This window comes from Macrosteles quadrilineatus, unplaced genomic scaffold (genome assembly GCF_028750875.1).
Source record: "Macrosteles quadrilineatus isolate MER2022 unplaced genomic scaffold, UCM_ALF_1.0 Scaffold_9__3_contigs__length_116548681, whole genome shotgun sequence".
NCBI lineage: Eukaryota > Metazoa > Arthropoda > Insecta > Hemiptera > Cicadellidae > Macrosteles > Macrosteles quadrilineatus.
In genome coordinates this window covers 87,959,042-87,977,843 of record NW_026542602.1, presented here as the reverse complement: position 1 = coordinate 87,977,843, position 18,802 = coordinate 87,959,042, and the positions used below count along the sequence as shown (strand labels likewise).

Below are 18,802 nucleotides of genomic sequence, written 5' to 3'. Positions count from 1 at the left end.
AGTTAAATCTATGTTGACTATAACATATAATTTCATGTAATCATATACAGGGTGTCCTGTAACTCTCTGGACACACGTATACAGTATAGCATTATTGCTTAGGTTAAGACAAACACATTTCACCATAGGAACATGGGTCTGTGGTGCCCATCGATGTATCGATGGTGGTGCCTAGTTTACCGTTTGTCCGTATGTGTTTTTTACAAAATAATTAATAACTCCTAAACGGTTTGAGATACAGTGTTGAGATTTTTCAAAATTGTTTATCTTATTAAGACTCATTTATTTTTAAACTAAAATCATAAACCGTTTCAAAACGGCGGCCATTTAAAATATGTGATGCCAAATTTCACGAAAACCGTAGATTTACAAAAAACATTTCAAGAGACAAAAAAGTTAGTAAATTTTATGCAGTTTTCAATAATTATACCTTATTTGTTAAGAATTGATAAATAACAACAGAGAAATGAGTTCTTTTCGTAATGCATGACCACTTTTCTCTATATACATGTGTCCAGAGAGTTACGGGACGGCCTTTATATTAAAACGTAACAGTGTTTTTTTATTTCACGATTCTGAATCAACCACTTGACAGATTTTCATGATTTTTGTGTTGAAAGAACGATAAATGACAATTCAACAACTGCATTGTAAGTTTATAAACTTCAGGCATAAACTTCATTTAATTTTGGATTATGAGTTTAAATGTCATAAATAAACAGGTATCTCTCTATTTTTTTTACTCTTTTAAAAGTTCAAAATAATACAAAATCTTATATTACTTGATGATTTTGTTTATACATTTTTTTAATATTACTGTTTTTTTTTATTCCCACATTCGAAACAGATCTATTTAATCTTACTTTAACATTTTAAAATAAAATCCATTAATTATTTCTTAACAATATTTGCAGTTTAGATTACTAGATTATTATTTTTGTGTTTGTATACAACACTCATCATAAACTAATACCTCACCTCGTTCTAGAAAAATTGCATTTCCATAATACCCTCCATTACCAAGACTTTTATTGACCAATCAAAGTTCAAATACTTGAAGATTACGAATCAAAATCAGACTAATTTTACATCACCTCCTCAAACATTAGCGACATTGTCAATTTCCATAATACCCTCTACCCCTTCATTACCGTGACTTCCTGATCGACAGACCTCTGTCTCCCCTATATCAGCCGGGGACTCCGCCCCGCTGGCCACACGTCGGGTAGGGGGGGCCAGTGTGGCGGAGCCCTGCAGTACCGTGCCAGACGTGGTGGTCTAGTACCGTGCGTGCAGTCGTGTAGCCGTGCAGTGCCAGTGACATGTTAACATTCTAACCTTTTGACACCATGTTCTCCACTATGGAACCCCACTTTGGCCAACCCCTTGGAGGATTTAGTTTCCAGAAGTGAAAGTAAGTATTTTTTTTATTTGTTAATTTTTGTGCGGAGTTTATGTTATTTAAAGTGTTGTTGTGTTCATAATTTTTTATGTGTTTATTGGCACCAACATTTTTCTTTTTTTTTAAGTGAACTATAAAAACATTTACCATGTTACCACCTAAGCCATTTTTCTAGATAAGATAACTGATTATAATAACTCTAACAAAAATGAAGTATCCAAAATTAAATGTAAACATTTAACTTATTTGTTTGTTATTTAATGAATGAGTTTATGGACAATATTTGTAGGGATTTAACCCTTGGGATACTTTAAATGCAAACACATTTTATGGAATATTTATAAAAGGAAATGGTGACAGCTTTTAGACGTAATGCCGTCAATCTAAATTTTTATTCTTGAAATTCAATTTTCCTTTCTTTGGAGACAATGTTTTTCATAAATTTGTCTTTAAAGAATCGTTATAGTTATTATTTTAGTTTTTGCGGCGTTTTGGGATTCCCGACCATAGGCGAGAAAGCGTTTAAAACAATAACACGCGAAACATGGGAAACACCGTGTAACATTTTTGTGGATAACGAGTTTATAACTTCAGTAATTGTTGTGGACTTTTTTGAGTCACGATAAGTGTTTTCAAAATGGTTCTGGTTCTGGAATAGCCTAATGTTACGAATCGTGGGTTATATGTAAACAAATTTAACGTTATCTATAAGAAGTATACAATATAATATCGTAAATATAAGTTTCGGATATGTAATGTTAATCGAAACATTAATATTGAAATTAAGTTGAAATGGAAATAGACGTTTTGGCTGATTTGTTGGAGAACAGTCTTTTAAAGTAAAAGTTTTTTAATATGGTATAATGATTGTATACTAAACAATCTGCTGATAGACAACTAAATAGATTGTTTGATATTTTTTTATTATATTCATCCCAATAGACACTTTTTAATAATAAAAAAGATTCCGCCATATATTTTGAAACAGTAGTTTCAATGACCTAAGTTAACCATAGGGAATTTCTTTGTGTCCAGCCAAATTCATTCATACTTCAATGCAAGGTTTCAGGTTGTATCACTTTGTACTGAGCAATTTGTGTGATTACCGAACAACATAATATGTATCGTGATTGGAGAGAATATATCCAAACAAAATTAATATGATTGGTGTAAACTGAATAATTTTATTTCATTAATTTCAAACAATCTTCATTCATTTAGCACATATTTACAGTACATTGAACAGTGTCGATAAGTGATTCTTTATTAAAACTTACGTATGTTTATAAATGGATTTTAGTAATTCGTTTCAAGTTTTAATTGGATCATTTGCAGCAAAACTTGAGTCTCATATTTGTTTGTAACGTGCATAATTATTTGAAGTGTATATTCCAAGAAAGAGTAGGTAAAGAGATTAATTTGTCATGTACTGTTTCATAAGTTTATCTATTCAATTACATTGTTTTAATATAACTTTTTTTGTTTATGTTGTTCTTCATACAATTTTCAATGTTTTCCAAACGCTTTTTATTCACTTTACCCATTCATTTTTTTGGAAGTAGAAAATAAAATTTTAAAAAAGTGTATCTACCTACAATGCAAACGCGCTCATAATATGATGACGAACAGTAAACCCGGTATTCTCATACATTTTTGAGTCATTGGAGAAAATTTGAATTAATATAGACAATTGTTTTTCAACTACATAAGAAAATATGAGTTATTAGTTTTTTGATAACATTTATATTCTTCAATACTTATCTGTAAATATGAATTTAAAATGCATGTTCATTTACATTTTTTTAGCCCAATAAGAAAACTTTTTAGCATTAATAGTTATTAATTCAAAATACTACTTATACAAACTTTTATGTTTACAATATTAATGTCCACACTATCTACTATTATACCCTTATTCTTATACTTTTAATCGGGCATAGTTTACGTAAATGGCAAAGTTTGGTGTCTTAATTTCTTATTTGTTTGGCAAAGGCTATTTCTTTATTTGTATAAATCTGTTTTTATAAAAAAAAAAAAATCGTGGTCCATTTCGCAGTAAAATAGAATCCATGTCAAATTGAATATTGAGTAATGGTTTTTAATTCATGGACATTCCTAAAATTTAAAATCTAAAGCCTTATATTGAAAGATAAAAAGTGTTGATTCGAGTTGAACATTTGACTTGAACTTACTGAATATTAAATTCTGCATTTCAAATATATTTCGACGGTGTTGTGCACATTTGTTTAAACAAATCCACACAACACCGTTAAAGTCATTCAATTTTTAACTCCTTCGTTTTAACATAGTTTTTTTAACACTTTTTAGTAAACGTTCTGATTGTTTAACCACGTAGGCTAGTTTTTTTTAATTTTTTTCCTCCGAAATTTAAAGTTTTTGACACTATTGAGCACTACGGCAATCTAAAATTGTAAGTCTTATCATAACTTATCGTCTAAGCAGTAAATGCTTATCATAAAGGTAATTTTACATTGACAGATAGGGCAAAACATACAGACCTACTTTTGCGGTTCCCATTGAAATATAGTAAAACAAATTTCCATGAAGGTATCCTATTGTTTATGGCAATATAAGCTTGAGTCGCTAAAATATTTTCATGAGTGTATAATGTAATTTCGTTCTTAAATATATCTTTCCTTATAATTATTTCTTCTACATATGCAGAATATATCTATTCTTTTTTTCTTCATAGCAATCAATTGTTTGGGTTTAGAAAACTTTTTGTTATATCTTTTTATTTGATTTGATTTTACATTTAAAGTAGTGTTCTCTGAGTAACAACTTTAAGTTTTAGCACGCATACTTTAGTTCTTTAAATTATAGACAACTTACTTGTTTATTACTTGTTACAGTATTTATTAATTTAAAATTGGCTTTACCAAAAACTATATTTATTGTCATAAATATTAAAAAATATAACGTCTTAAGTTATTATCTTTATTTTTAATCAAAACTAAGCATTGTTATTAAGCATTGCTTGTTATGTTATTGCTGATTAATTAGTTGTTGTTGACAGCTGTCATTGAACGATGACATGTTTTGTTTATATCACCCTGTAATGTCGATCGGCACAGCATTGATATGGTGTTAAATTTACACATGTTGATATTATAGTATAGCTTTAGCCTCATAACACGTTTTGATAAAAAAAAGTTTTTCGGCTATACACTTTGCTTGAATTTGAGCATTATTCTATTTTCTAAGAATGCATTTTCCGTCACACCAAAAAGACAATAATGAATAAACTCTTTAATATTGTGGAAATCCCTAATTGCATTATAGTTTAAACAGAATAAGCAATCTTATAATGCTATACATGACGACTAAACATGACGTTGTTCATTGTTTCATTTTTATATAATAAGTTTTAAGAACTACTTATTACAATTGAAAGATTTATACAGTACTAAAGTAATTTAAACCGACACCGTAAAATGATAAGAATACTTTTTTTTCTCAAATACTCAATATTAACGCTCTTTAAAATTAATTTAATACAATAAGTATTTAATACAGATTTTCGCCAAATTTGATATTTAGCTCAGTTAGCGTCAACTATATATTTAAATATTATATTATATATTATATTATAATATAAATATTAAATATTATATTATTATGCGTCTTATATATCTCTTTTATAGATATAATCTTTTATATTTCACCTTTCAAAGTGCGCTGTATCATTCGCTTACTACCCAGACGAATGGAAAGATACTTGTATAGATTATTTAGTTTAAAAAATAATTTTGAATTCTGACTTCTTGATCAGTATAGCGCTTGTCAATAAGCACGTGTTGCTTCTATACGCTATTTTCAATCATCTTCTATAAGCAAAATGACTTCTCATGATATTATCAATTTTGTTTTATCTTTTTGTGCAGTTAACGTTGGTAAAGGTTGGAATGGTGGTTGTTAATTAAATGCGTCTCCTTTATTTTAGAGTATAATTTACGATTTTTACACAGTTTGTAAGACATCCAAATAATAATCAATTATTTTATAGTTATATCCCTTTGTTTGATTAAACTAGGTTAAAAAAAAGAATTAAACCGTAAACAAAAACCGCACACTATATTAAATGGACAGTTCCTTCAGCTGATTCTAAGTATGACACATCTATTACGAAGTATATTTATTTCGATGCAACAACTTAAATGGAAATAGATAGTGCAGTCTATCCATAGCCCAAGAAAGTCTATGGATATTTCCAATTTATCAATGAGCATGTTAAGGAGACACCCCCGTCTCCATGGAGACGACGGAGCGATGGAGCGACGGAGGCGGAAGGAGCGTAGACACAGACGAAGGGTCATATAGAGCGTAGCCGTCTGGTCTAGATCGTGGAGTCCAGTAGTCGTCGGTCAGCAGTTATGCGTGGAGGCGCCTAGCAACAACATGGTCAGCGAATTACCAACGTACCTGCGCACCTTGTACAGGCAAAGTGCTCTGGAAATAAGCGAATATTCATATCATGTACTGGCGAGACGATTGGAAAGTGATCCGAAATGTTATCGAGACAGAAAGTTTAGTTGTGACATGTTAATGCAAATTGTGTGACGAGACAAGGAAATTGTTAGGGATTTGACATCATGGTTGGAAATAATACGTGAGACGGCAAAGGAAGGTGTCAGGGATGATACGACGGGTAATTGGAAATATTACGTGATAAGAGATAAGCATGTTAGGAATGGGAAAAGTTAAATTATAAATTATCTAAAGGGACAGAAAGGAATTGCTGGGGATGGGAGCAGAAATTATTGGAAATATTATGTGAGAAGATAGTTATATTTTTAGGAATAGGGCTAAGTAAGATTATAGATAATGTGATAGTGTAAGAGACAGAAGGTAATTGTTGGGAACAAGGCAAGGAAAGAATTGAAATATTAGGTAATAAGAGAATGAATGCATTTTTAGGAACGGAACTAAGTAAGATAATAAATTATGTGATAAGGTACAGAAAGAAATTGTTGGGGATGGGACAGGGAGGGATTGGAAATATTATCTAATAAGATTAACTTATTTTCGACATTCAATAATGCTCAAAACTGTAGTTATTTTTAATAACTAATTGGAACTTATTCGAAAATTTAACGGGAACACCCACAAAATGTGTGTATTAAAAAGATTGATAAATTTGTTTTTGTTACTTGAATTTAAAATATATTCCAGAAAATGGTGTCATGAGACAGCAAATTAAACCTTTTTCTTGTTTTTTTATTAGGGACTGGGTAAAAAGTATTATTAAGTTATTAGTATGCTAATAAATAGGTACGTCTATTAGTAAAGTAGTATGATTATACTTTTGGTTTTAAATTACTCGTTATAATTCATAATACTAATTACTTTTGATTTACCATTGAAATCAGTATAGTTATGTTTCAATGAACGTAATATAATGGTACACTATTATAGTAATTAATTATACAGTATTAGTATTATAGTATTTTCATCAAATTGTGTGTGTTTCCAACAAAAAGACATGTTCTAACGTTATAAAAACTATCCAAAATCTAGTCTAGTTACTGAGTAAGGACGTCATCTTGTTAGGCACCATCGATGTTTATTTATTTAAAGAGGAATCGCATTTTACAAAAAATCATACATTCCCAACTTTTTAACTGCACTCCCAACTTACTTCATGAAGAAATGAAGTGCAAAACTCATAACTTGAAAATAGCCTCAACCAAAATAACCGAATGTGACGTTGTCACGGTTTGACGACCAATAACGCCGATCTCACTGCGAACTGTAAATGACGTAAATATTACGACTGGCTTGCATCAAGCGGGCTTTAAAACGCGATTAACTGAGCGGTACCGGCGCCGGCGAGCGTCTACGCTACAGTGTACTACTTGAAACTTCGGGGTTTTGACTTCCATTGCAGCTAGTTATGTCCAGAAAGTAATAAATAAGACTGCAATTTTGAATGTGGTAGTATTGAATTTGAATACCCAAGAAGAAATATTCTCGATTTTAAAAACAAGTCTCTTAAGATTTCCTATTTTGCTTTGAAATAAGCATACAGTGTTCTTAGACTAATAATTGTAATAATTACTTCTTTGATTTTTGACACTATCAAGCAGTGTAGTTGAAAGTCGCCAGAAAATTCGCGGGAGCATATCTGATTTTTGATTAACAAATAATCTAATGGGGTTATCTTTCAAAATTGTTCTCTTCTTTCTGATTTGTTAGCACATTTTTCATCCCTTTCGACGATTTGTTTTATAAAATATTTCATTTGTGAAATTATATCAAAGGTCTCAAAGTCAAATGAACCAGATTTTCTCATTTTCCTTCCAACCAAACCCCAACAATATTATTTTATATTTGTATCACATCCGACCACGTATCAATTTCACGTAATCCAGACAATTCTCCTTTTAATACTTCCTTCACAATATGCAGAATCATCATCCAGAATGTATAATATTCCTTCTATTTAATTTAATCAAGATGATTTTATTTTATATTCAAATTGCTTTTAGCCATCATAGTTCTCAGGGTTATTAGATCCAAATTTCATTGCTCTCTAACATCACAGTGGGCTTTGCTATACTTTTGATATTTTCTCTATGATAATACTGTATGATCCAATTTCTTTCGGACAGCAATGTGACTTTCTGATATTAATTCCTAATTTTCTTTTGAATACAACCTAGCAAATATGATTTTATATCCTAACGCCCTTCGGCCATCAAAGTTTATCAATGTCAGATAATCCAGCTACCCTTAATCTCCCTTGCGATCTTAGCTCAACAGTATTATTTTGTATACCAAAAGTCATTGGCTATCGAAGTATTTCAACGTCATTTGAACCATACTAAGTCATTTCTAAAAATCATTCCACAGTAATACTGTATTCAAATATCCTTTGCCCATCGAAGTTTCTCAATTTCAAAGTCAGTTGTTTCATACTTTATCTCGAATCTACATCCTGTGGCCATCAAAGATTTTCAAAGTAGTTTGAACCATTCATTTCTTCAAATGATTAAACCACAATACAGTACGACATTTCAATATCCTTTGTACATAAATATTTACCATCACTTGATCCATACCCCCGGAGCGAGCTGGTGTAGTGGTTAGAGCGCGAGACTTGAACCCCTGAGGTCCCGGGCTCAAATCTTGCAAAATCAACAACGGATTTTATCTAAGTGATATTGCGCAACCCAGGTCTAGCCTGATGTAATATGAAAACCATCCCGGGCTCGTGCCTAACGTTCTAGGACAAAAGAAATACATAATCTATACATGCTTTGGCCATCAAAGATTTTCAACGTCACTTGATCCGGGATATATTTCCTACAAGTTGACTATCAAGAGCAGATCGTATCCGTCTGCGGACACACGACAGACGGCACGGCGCTACAACAGACATTCGTTAAGCTCAGGATTAATTTATTGTCTTGCACTCTCGGTGTTGCTTGATTACTTGCAGCGCTGTAAATCAAAGAGACACGCCAAGTGTCAAGACAGCGTCGGTGCCAATGAATGAAGCCCCCGCCTTTGTCCATGGAATGTTTCCAATCGGAAAGTTGACGGTGGGAAAAGTTTTCATTAGCTTTATGGCGTATTGTTCAGTCTTAGTATGTATGTTGTGATTTACCGTTTGAATTTGTTGATTGGGCCCTTTCATTGTAAAAGTTGCTTGAAGAAATTTGGCGTTGACATAAAAATGTGAACGCCATGCAATTTGGTCAGAATTTCTTCAGAGATTTTTCTTAATTTGAATCAGATTCAATTACTTCCGGGGGTATCCTATTGGGGATGCCAATCCGATGTATATTTTTCATATCACCATATTCAGCTGAAAATGTTAATTGACAAATCTACATTACTATTTCTAGTAATCTTCCAAACCATGGTAATTCTCGTTAATTTAATCGTGATACTGATTACTACCACAACATAAATCCTTAGGTTACGAACAGCACATCAAATGCATAATATGTTTGTTTTCCTTTTTTCGTTGAACCAAACTTTTTATCCAAATTTGACGAAATGCCGTAAGAATTATTATTCTTTTACTACCCTTGAGAAGATTTACAAACCATGAAAGGACAGATGTTCATTTCCAAATTATATACTTACGATGTTGTCACGCAGCTAAAAAAAAACCTATTGTCGGTATCATAGATTGAAGAGTAGACCCGATTTAATCCCGAATCTTGGTGGTAAAGTTCTGATCTCCAACAAGCATACTAGCCACACTCCTTGAACTTCAACTTATCTATTACGCCATGCCATGTGCTTCCTCAGGAGTGATTGGTTGGGTATCTCCCTGTGTAATGTGTAATGTTGCCGCCAGTCCGGCTTGTCAGTTTGACATGCAGCGCTGCCAGTCGCGGCGGTGGCCAGAGCAATTAACATGTTCCTTGCGATAGTCTGACTCATTCATTATGATGTAATGAACTGGGATTTTAACCACGCCTTCGACCGCGCCGCGCTACTACTTCGCTACTTCGCTACTCGCAAACGTCAAACGTCAAACGTCGCGGAGACTCGCGGAATTTCCAGCGCGGTTTATTCCATTCATTCTCAGTAAGCGGATGGCCGTAGCTTTTTTGTAGATTTTCTCTTTAAATTCGGTTGATGGTCATTGTTTTTAGCGAATTTCCCTATAGGGAAGTAGCTATTACCGTAGGTCTCATGGTAAGACTTAGGCCCGGGACCGATTTACTTTTTCATTTTGATGTCCCCAGAGGCCAAAAACACCACTCGTTCAAATTTTTATATATGTATATATGTATATATATATATATATATATATATATATATGTGTCCGTGAACACGATAACTTGAGTAATTTTTATCCGATTTTGATGAAATTTGGTTTGAAGGTGTAAGGCGGGATAAACTTGAATGAGTTCGCGATCCAGCATGATCGGACCATGGGAACAGGGTTTTATGGGGGGTTTTATGGGGTAAAAATTGGTTTTTCTCACTTTTGACCCTCAAAACACAAAATTTCCCAATTTTCTCTAAACCTTCTTAAAGAGCTTAAAAAAACAAACAATTCAGTATATCAAAGTGTTTTTGTACGGTTATTGGTTACGGAGAAAACTAAAAAAATGGTAAATTTAAAATTCCCATGTTATTCTTATGGAGAATATTGTAAAATAGTAGTTTGCTTGTTTATGGATATCTTTTGATCAAACTTGGCAAATATATTCATTTTATACCAAGCAATAATTATTTTACTTAAAACACACACTTTATTAGTTTCCTTGTAACAGCAAACCTAGGTACTCGTTAAACCTAATGTTATTTAAATAGATCAATTGAAAATCAATTCAGCCAAATGGAAATTCGCTTAGGCGTCAGGTTTGCTGCGGCGGGGGTATTTACATATTTTTTGTGTCTACGTCAGTGACGTTTCCAATAGATTCATAAACGCTTAAGACAAGTGGTCCAAACTGATCCAAACCCACCAAGTTTTTGAGGATATGCCGGAAATCGAACCCACATCTTCGTACTGAAGTCTGAGATACTATCCACTATAGCAACTTGGACACTGGTTTGTTGGAGATGTCCCTGTGTCCCGAGAAATAAATTATGTATTGAATTGCTAATTATTATTATTTATTAACTTTGAATTGAGATGGGGACGCTATGTAGGTGCGTATTTTAACCCAAATATAAGTGAAGGATGAGTGTAGAATGGTAGAATAGAGTGAGATGATCTGTGTAGCTTTTATGAATAAGATTGCCTGTTTTATCAGTCGGAATCATTTATTTAAACTCAATGAACAGGGACAGTTTGACAGTTATTATTCAGGATGAATGTTATCTTGGATTAGCAGAGTATACGTCACACCTATCGAAAATATAATTGTTTCATTTACTTTATAACATTTGTTCAACTGAACATAACAAAAAAAATATTATTTTGATTTTCACTGTTTCCTAGTCGAAAATCTATTACAAAACACATTTCAAGATTCAAGAAAACTGTTGTATTAGTAGCAACAATTAACATTTACATGACAGAAAATTGTATCAGTATGTTCGGAAGACAATAACTTGACAAGGTCAAATAAAACCACAAAGATATCACCAATTCGAATTTTAAAAAATCTTTGTTTGGACAAATAATATGCTGCATATAGGTAATTCAAATTCTTCAACAGGAAAACTTAAAACATTTCAATGAAGAGTCTTCTTGGCTCATTCACATATCTATTTAAATATTCAATTTGTGATTCTATCACACCCGCTTATCAGTCATATGTTTACACAGATTTCCTAGATTAGGTTTACAATAGTGTACCTGTTGCTCGAATTCGAGCAATTGCGAAGTATTACAGTCGTTATTTTAAAACGGATAACAGTCATAATTTCCGAAGAGTCGGCTCAAATATTATGGAAATACTCACTATGTACATAACAAATCGATATAATCAATATTTTTTGTAAATATCTTATCATCTTTCAAAAGCTGATCTTGTTTTCTAGTGTTTTCTACAAATATTTCCCACTTATAGCCGCATTAGGTTGTCCATAATAACGATTATGAATTTAAAAAAGCCATTTCTATTTCTTCTGCTTGGTAGTGTTCTATGACTTTCCTATGTTTACATAGTTTGCAAATCGGCTCTTGCAATGATTGGTCAAGAAATAAAGAACAGTGTTAATTCAGTTTTCTTTTTAGTATATCAAATAGTCTAGGCTTTCTCGCTTTTTCCATTCTATTTACATCAACCCAATTTAAAATAAAATAATACTAAATTTCAACCAAGTCAGTAAAATGTTTGTAGCACACATTTCCTCATTACTTCAATTAAATTATCCAGCTGATCATAATGTAAACAAATATGTTCTTCATAAGGATAACATAGGAACTTAAAAAGCCACTGGGGCAGAGCCCAAGGAACATAAAAAAAATGTAAGGCCAGTTTACAAATTTATATAACTAGACGAACATTTTGGTACATAATATGTGGGGTTAAATCTTAAAACAAAAAAGCTTTATTGTTCACAAAGTTTCATGTAGCTTATTAATAATATAGATTGCACGATTCCCATTCAGATCCTCATACAAATTTGCACTTGCCACGACGGCTCGTCTGCTCGATTAGCAATCCCTGATCCGGTTCAAGATTGTTTACATTCAGCAGATGACAGTCTGATATCAGCTGATCTACATGTCATACAAGCTTGCCAACATGACGTCATACGTCTCATTCGTCAGTATTCTCATTCTGAACTGAAGGTTGTTTATATGTCACGTAGGATTCACATTCTAGCCATAATATGTCTAAAATTCGATTTTAATATTTTATATTTTAACCAGAAAGTTATTTTATTTCTTTTTCAAAGAAATCTAATTTTAATAATATAAAAGATGTTTAGTTTGGTAAGTTGGTGGATCAGATGGGCGGAGAAACCAAAATCAGCGCGACATGAGATATTTTATATGTTACTGTACTGACTTTTCCAAAGGTCAACCTCTGTAAAAATTCTTAATAGAGATTCCAAATCAAATAAAAAGGTTGGGTTCCCCGAATAGGTTTGTGAGCTTTCACACATTATTTCAGTTTAAACTTTTTAAATTTAAAGTTATAAAATCTGTAAAATCAAAATATATCAAGCTATTATCTCTCAAGGCTATTTGTAAGCAGTAAATACAACTGATACGTTATATGAAAATAATGAAACAAAACTACGTTTTAGTGGCTTACAACCACGAAATTCCTTGAAATTTCATTAGAGTCTTTTCAAAAGGGTTGAGGGGACAAAACGAAATTTTATTCAAATTAATAACAATATGAAATGAAGACTAACCAAAACTTACAGAGTTCAAAAAATCCTTTGCCCTTCCCTCCTCAGACAACACTCCCCAGTAGAAGGCTGGGCCGATGAATAGCCGATACATCCCAGCCAATGTTCTGTATAAAAGCCGCATTTAGTTTAAGTACGGTGCTTAAGCAAATTATCTCTGTAATAGCGGAAATGCAAACAATAGGTGTTCCGGGCCGCCCATTGGCGACGTTTTGCAAGGAACATTAAACGTTCTTCAAGGCCCTGAATTGGGCCCTTGTGGAACCCCCGGTGCGAAGGGCGCTTTGCACTATGTGACAATAACTTGGAAACCTTTAAATCGATTGGATCTGGTAAATTAAATATTGTACAATTTGTGGATCTTCAAGACGATATGCATCACGTCTCCTTGAATTTCAAAATTTTATTTTACGCGGCATCAGGATTTAATATTTTTCTTTATTTTGAAACTACTTCTGTTTTGATGTCGGTGGTCTCTTTCAAACTTGAATTTGCCTGAACCTTCGGCATCAAAGGTAATTGCCTTCAACCAAAGTAGGAGTGAGAGAAACATTAGTTAGTCATCGGGGCGAGAACTAAAAAATCAATGGTTTTACCGTCTGTCTCGCTACCGATTCAAACAATATGATCAAAATAAGCGGTGTAAAAACCTATGAACTCACTACTGAGCGAATAAACCATCTATTAATTGTCGCCACTTAAGAAAAAGAAATCAGCAACAGCGTGAAAGCTGTGAAATATTCCAGGTCGTAATCTGAAATTTGCAACGGAAGTCGGTAGCCGATTATGACCGCCTGACCACTTCGCCTACGGACAACAAACCATTTAAGACGGAGCTGTGATTGTCTCAGAGCGAGAAGCGACGACACCGCCCTCACTGCCGCCCCCACGCCGCCCCCGCCGAGGGTACGGCGAGCCACAAGGATACAGCTTTGTGCCAGTGATCTTTTCCGCGTAGAATTGTTGTGGAAAAGTATACAGTTTGTTAGAAGTCTTGTTAAATAGTTAGGATATGAGGCAACACTTCTGCATTTCTTAGTCGATATGAAAGATTTCAGTATTTATTCAAGATTATCGGAAAAGGTCTTTTTTTTATTTAAATTAAATGCCTTTTCAAAACTTGTGTCATTACTACATAATATATTTTCATGATTTTTTGTGCCAACTGATATGTTCTGCACAATTCAATATTTACACAGACCGTCTTTTAATAAAACTTTTACTGCTTTACTGTATTGCATTTCAACATTATTCTTTCTCGTAAATTGTTTTGCTCCACAAAATCAAATCACTCAACGGATTTTTTTTTACTTTTCTTTGTAGACCGAGATTTATATCTTTTACTGAATTTGGCTTGGATATATATAATCAATTTTCTATGGCAATGGGAATATCATTGATCATCCTACCAAAGTAGTCCTCCAACGCGCAGAGACTGGGCTCGTGGTTAACGCGAGACCTCTATTCTGGATGTTCGGGTTCGGATTAACCCTAAAATTAATGTAAATTTAAAAAAATGATAATACATGGTTTTAAGCATATTTTATTTATCAGTACAAAACTAACCAAAATCTTATATATTTACAATCAATACTCAATGTTTTCATTAATTTCAATACTTTTAAATATCTTAACAAATAAAGCATTTATTTTCAAACGCCATCAAGCGTAACCATATTGGATATTCGTACTCGTGTGCGAGTTCTAATCTACGCAGTGCCTTGGCGGCGCTAAGCTGTGGGAACCGCGCTATCTTATCTCGCCGCTAATTTTACGCCTTTCGACTCATTCGTTTTATGGCGGCGCTAACTTGGCAGTAAACACTGGCGGTGTCGAAAATGGCGGGGTCGTCTGCACAGCAGACTAGCGGTATGCTTCGCGTCTGGTTGCGATTTTGGAGGGAAGAAAAATGACTGTCAACATGGGGCTTCTTCTATTGGAACAGTTGGCCGTAGATGTGAAATTTGTACGGATACCCAAAATGTATAAGTCTTGCATCTAATGACAGAGTGAAGCAAACTTGAAGACCCATTAGATAATGATAATTGATAAACAACACCCATGTGGATATCGCATCTATTGAACTATTAAGTTCATTATCATTTCAGAATTCTCCGACGATGCTGGAAACGGCCTAAGTTTGCAAAGTATTCAAAGCACAAGATTGTTGTATTTCATCAAGTTAGCCACTAATACAGTAGTATTGTTATATTCTTATTTCATAGATACACCATTTTTTCATGAGGAACTTTATGAGTTTTTTGGTAAGGATAATTCAAATCCCTCTTACTGAAAATTACCAAGTACTTGCTATTCTTTGGAAAGCACGTTAATCTAGGAATCAATATTTGAATTTTAAATGAAAGTGAAATCATCCATGATTTTCAAACATACGTATTTACGATCCAGACAGTTTGTTTTTATATTTATCAGCCGCACGTCCAATAGCACTCCTATGTCAATTTCAATGCAGTGAGACTACAAAGTTTCAGCTGGACTTTTATTGTCTATTATTTATGAATGAAAAAGGGCTTGCCCGTCGCAGACATGACATTTATTACAGTATCTATCTACGGGAGACGAGGGACGCGTCGATACAGGAGGCGGTGACTTCCTGCGGTTACTTTATTGGTTTCCGGTGGACTGACCTTCCAAGGTCGAGAGAATGCAGATGCAAATGCAACGATGGGTTCGCTCCCGATTTTTCAAAAGGATGCCGCCCATTGTTTTGGTCGCGTAGGCGGGCTAGAATCTGATTTCATGAGGACGATTCCATTTCCGGCTCGCTTTATTGGTTTCCGGTCCACTAGTGACCTTTCAAGGTCTAGAGGATGCAACTGGACTGCAACTGTCGATTACTCTAGCTCTAGTTTAAACTATCTTTCTCTTTAACTGAAGTGTTATCTTTAGCTCTAGCAACCATCTCTACCTCTAACCATCTATCAAATATCAGCCGTTAGCTCTGGCAACAATCTATCTTGCTCTAGCAAATATCTCTCTTATAACTCAACCATCTTTTTTTTTACTTGAACACTACCAACTATCTATACCTAATGCTCGAGTATATACTCTAGCCCTACAGTATGCTAGCATCTCTCTTTATGTTTAGCACTCCTTTAATCTATGGCACTAGCATCATCTTTATCTTTAGCTCTAGAATTTTTGACCCTAGGATATACATCTAGAGATCTAACTCAAGTACTCTTCTCTATGTTTATCTCCAGCAAATATCTCAAAAATATTAAGCACTATAGCATATATAATGTAGCAGATATATATATAACCATAATGATTAGCTGTTATCATTGACTACATAATATAGTCAATGCTGTTATGTTCAATAAGGAGGATTTTAATGCCAGTCATACGAATTATTATTCTATTGATCAACTTCTAGCTTAAATGATGAAGAACGTTGTTTTGATTTTTGAAAGCTGATAATTTCCGTGATCTTTGCATAAACCACTTGATCTAGCTCCAGCCTCAAGTACAGTACTAATCACCGCGTAAGCTACTTTATGGTTAATGCAGAATTTTTCATTTGCATTCTAATACCAGTAATACCTAACAACATAACAGTAATAACAGTAATACCTGTAAGTGGATCACAGGACACACATTAATTTCAGAATTAATTCAAAGAACGGAGAAACGTGTATTGTGAAATTATTATTTTTTTTATCTTGAATAATTATAGACGTCACAACTTGAGACACCAACTCTAATAATATAGCTTTAATTTTAATCAGAGCTGTGGTGCGTTTAACCACAGACAAGGGAATTACCTTAGTCAATGGTTTTAACCAAAGTTCTCCCAAAATAATCCGTAGCCAACGCACACCAGTTTTATCACAGGCTTGGTTGACTCAAATTGGGCCAATATAAAGCGCCCACAACGACTGTAAACATTTTACGACCGTTTTCCGATCGTATGTTTCCAGCGTTTAGGAAAATAGAATGATAACCAGTCCCAGTTAAGGTTAGGTCAGGGAGAGGCGCGGCGTCGCAGTTTTGGCGGGAGTTGGCGGCAGTTGTCAGCTGATTCAATGATTCAACAATGAGCCTGTCAGCTGTTATTGCTTCTGCCAGTTCCAACCCAGCTGACGTCTGGCGTCTTAGTAGGCTCGCCCAAGTTTTTATTATAAATAAGAAAATTGTTATTAATTTTCAGATATGTTTGAATTTTGAAAATTTTTGAAAAGTTCTGTTAATTATTTATTATGAGGTTTGCAGCTTCTTTTGACCTTATATTTTCACAAACAGGCCAAATAAAATACAATCATTTATGGTAATACAGAATGTTTTTTTTTTATCAAGACAGTCGAGTAAAGATGTGTATGAAATTTAATTTAACTTCTGGATGCAGTAACTATAATATTTACACAGTCTCGCTAGGTGTAAAGGAAATGGTGCTACACATATTTCACCGTGACAAGATCTTATTTTTCAGTAATTAACTTCTCAAATGTTCTTAAATGTTCTACAGTTATCATTCTACCAGATTTTCTTGTTCTAAAACATAAATTCATATGAATATAATTATATGAATGAATGAATGAATGATAGACATAGGTTTAATCTAATATGAACACTGTTTGAGTATTTACGGACTTGTATTTTACGTTAACTCTAGCAACCACATTAATATATCTACTACTACTTTTAGGTATGTATGTGTTCCTACTATTCCTACTATTAACTAGCATTTCAAGTTCAGACTATGAAGCGTATTACACATAAAGACAATTTCAGTGATATTTTCGTAAATCATTCATTTTCAACCCTCAAGTTATAGAAAGCACAATCGGGATCCACAAACATACAACTAAAGAATAAAAACAGTAATTCACTGAGCCAAGCTCGACCACCAGGTGTTTAACATATAATCGGCCAAGATAGATGGATGAACTGAGTCTGTGGGATGGACTTGAGCCGAGGACCTCACAGAAATCTCATCCGGATTGTGGCATACACGCCTCCGTGGGTTCGTACCAATTATTAATTACCTGTTGTATTGTCTGAACAAGAACAGTAGTCGTGTACCGGGTAGTAATAAGTCGGCCGCGGTGGCTGACTCATGTGGTTTATCGTCTAAACCCAGTGGCGTCATTTCACCAAATCCTTGGGGGAGATAAACACCGGGGAATATGGGGGGTATGGAATATCCTCCACCAAAGAAGGGGGTCCGGAAGCCCTCCCCCGGAAAATGTAGTAGTTTTAAAACCAAAACGAGGGGTTTAAGCTTATTTTAAATGTCAAAAACCCTTAGAATAATAACAAAATTAAGTTTGAATTCTATTTAAATATAGACAGAAAATTAATGAAAATTTAGAATTGACAACAGACAGAAACATAATAATATTTTGGTAAGTTAGTCATCTAAGAAACGGTTATATATAAGATAATAAGTGTGAACTGCAATAAATTTAATATTAAAGAAGTTTTTAGAGACAATAAATTAATATCTATGTTTTAAATTACAAGAATAGACAGACTTTTGGATGCCATGTTTTTTTTAGGATTTGACAGGAGAAAATGCTTATTTGTATATTAGCTAGTACTGCTTATTTTTTCTCTAACTAAAAACAAGGGGGG

General features: G+C 33.6%; 1 protein-coding gene across 1 annotated transcript in view; it reads left to right on the top strand.

Moving 5' to 3' along the window:
• Positions 1-1,212: 1,212 nt before the first annotated feature.
• The window catches only part of LOC129003106 (noggin-2-like), a 33,463-nt gene continuing 15,873 nt past the window's right edge, over positions 1,213-18,802 (top strand). Inside the window, exon 1 of the mRNA XM_054431344.1 lies at positions 1,213-1,414. The gene's annotated coding sequence lies outside the window, so the exon portion shown is untranslated. The remainder of the gene's footprint in view (positions 1,415-18,802) is intronic.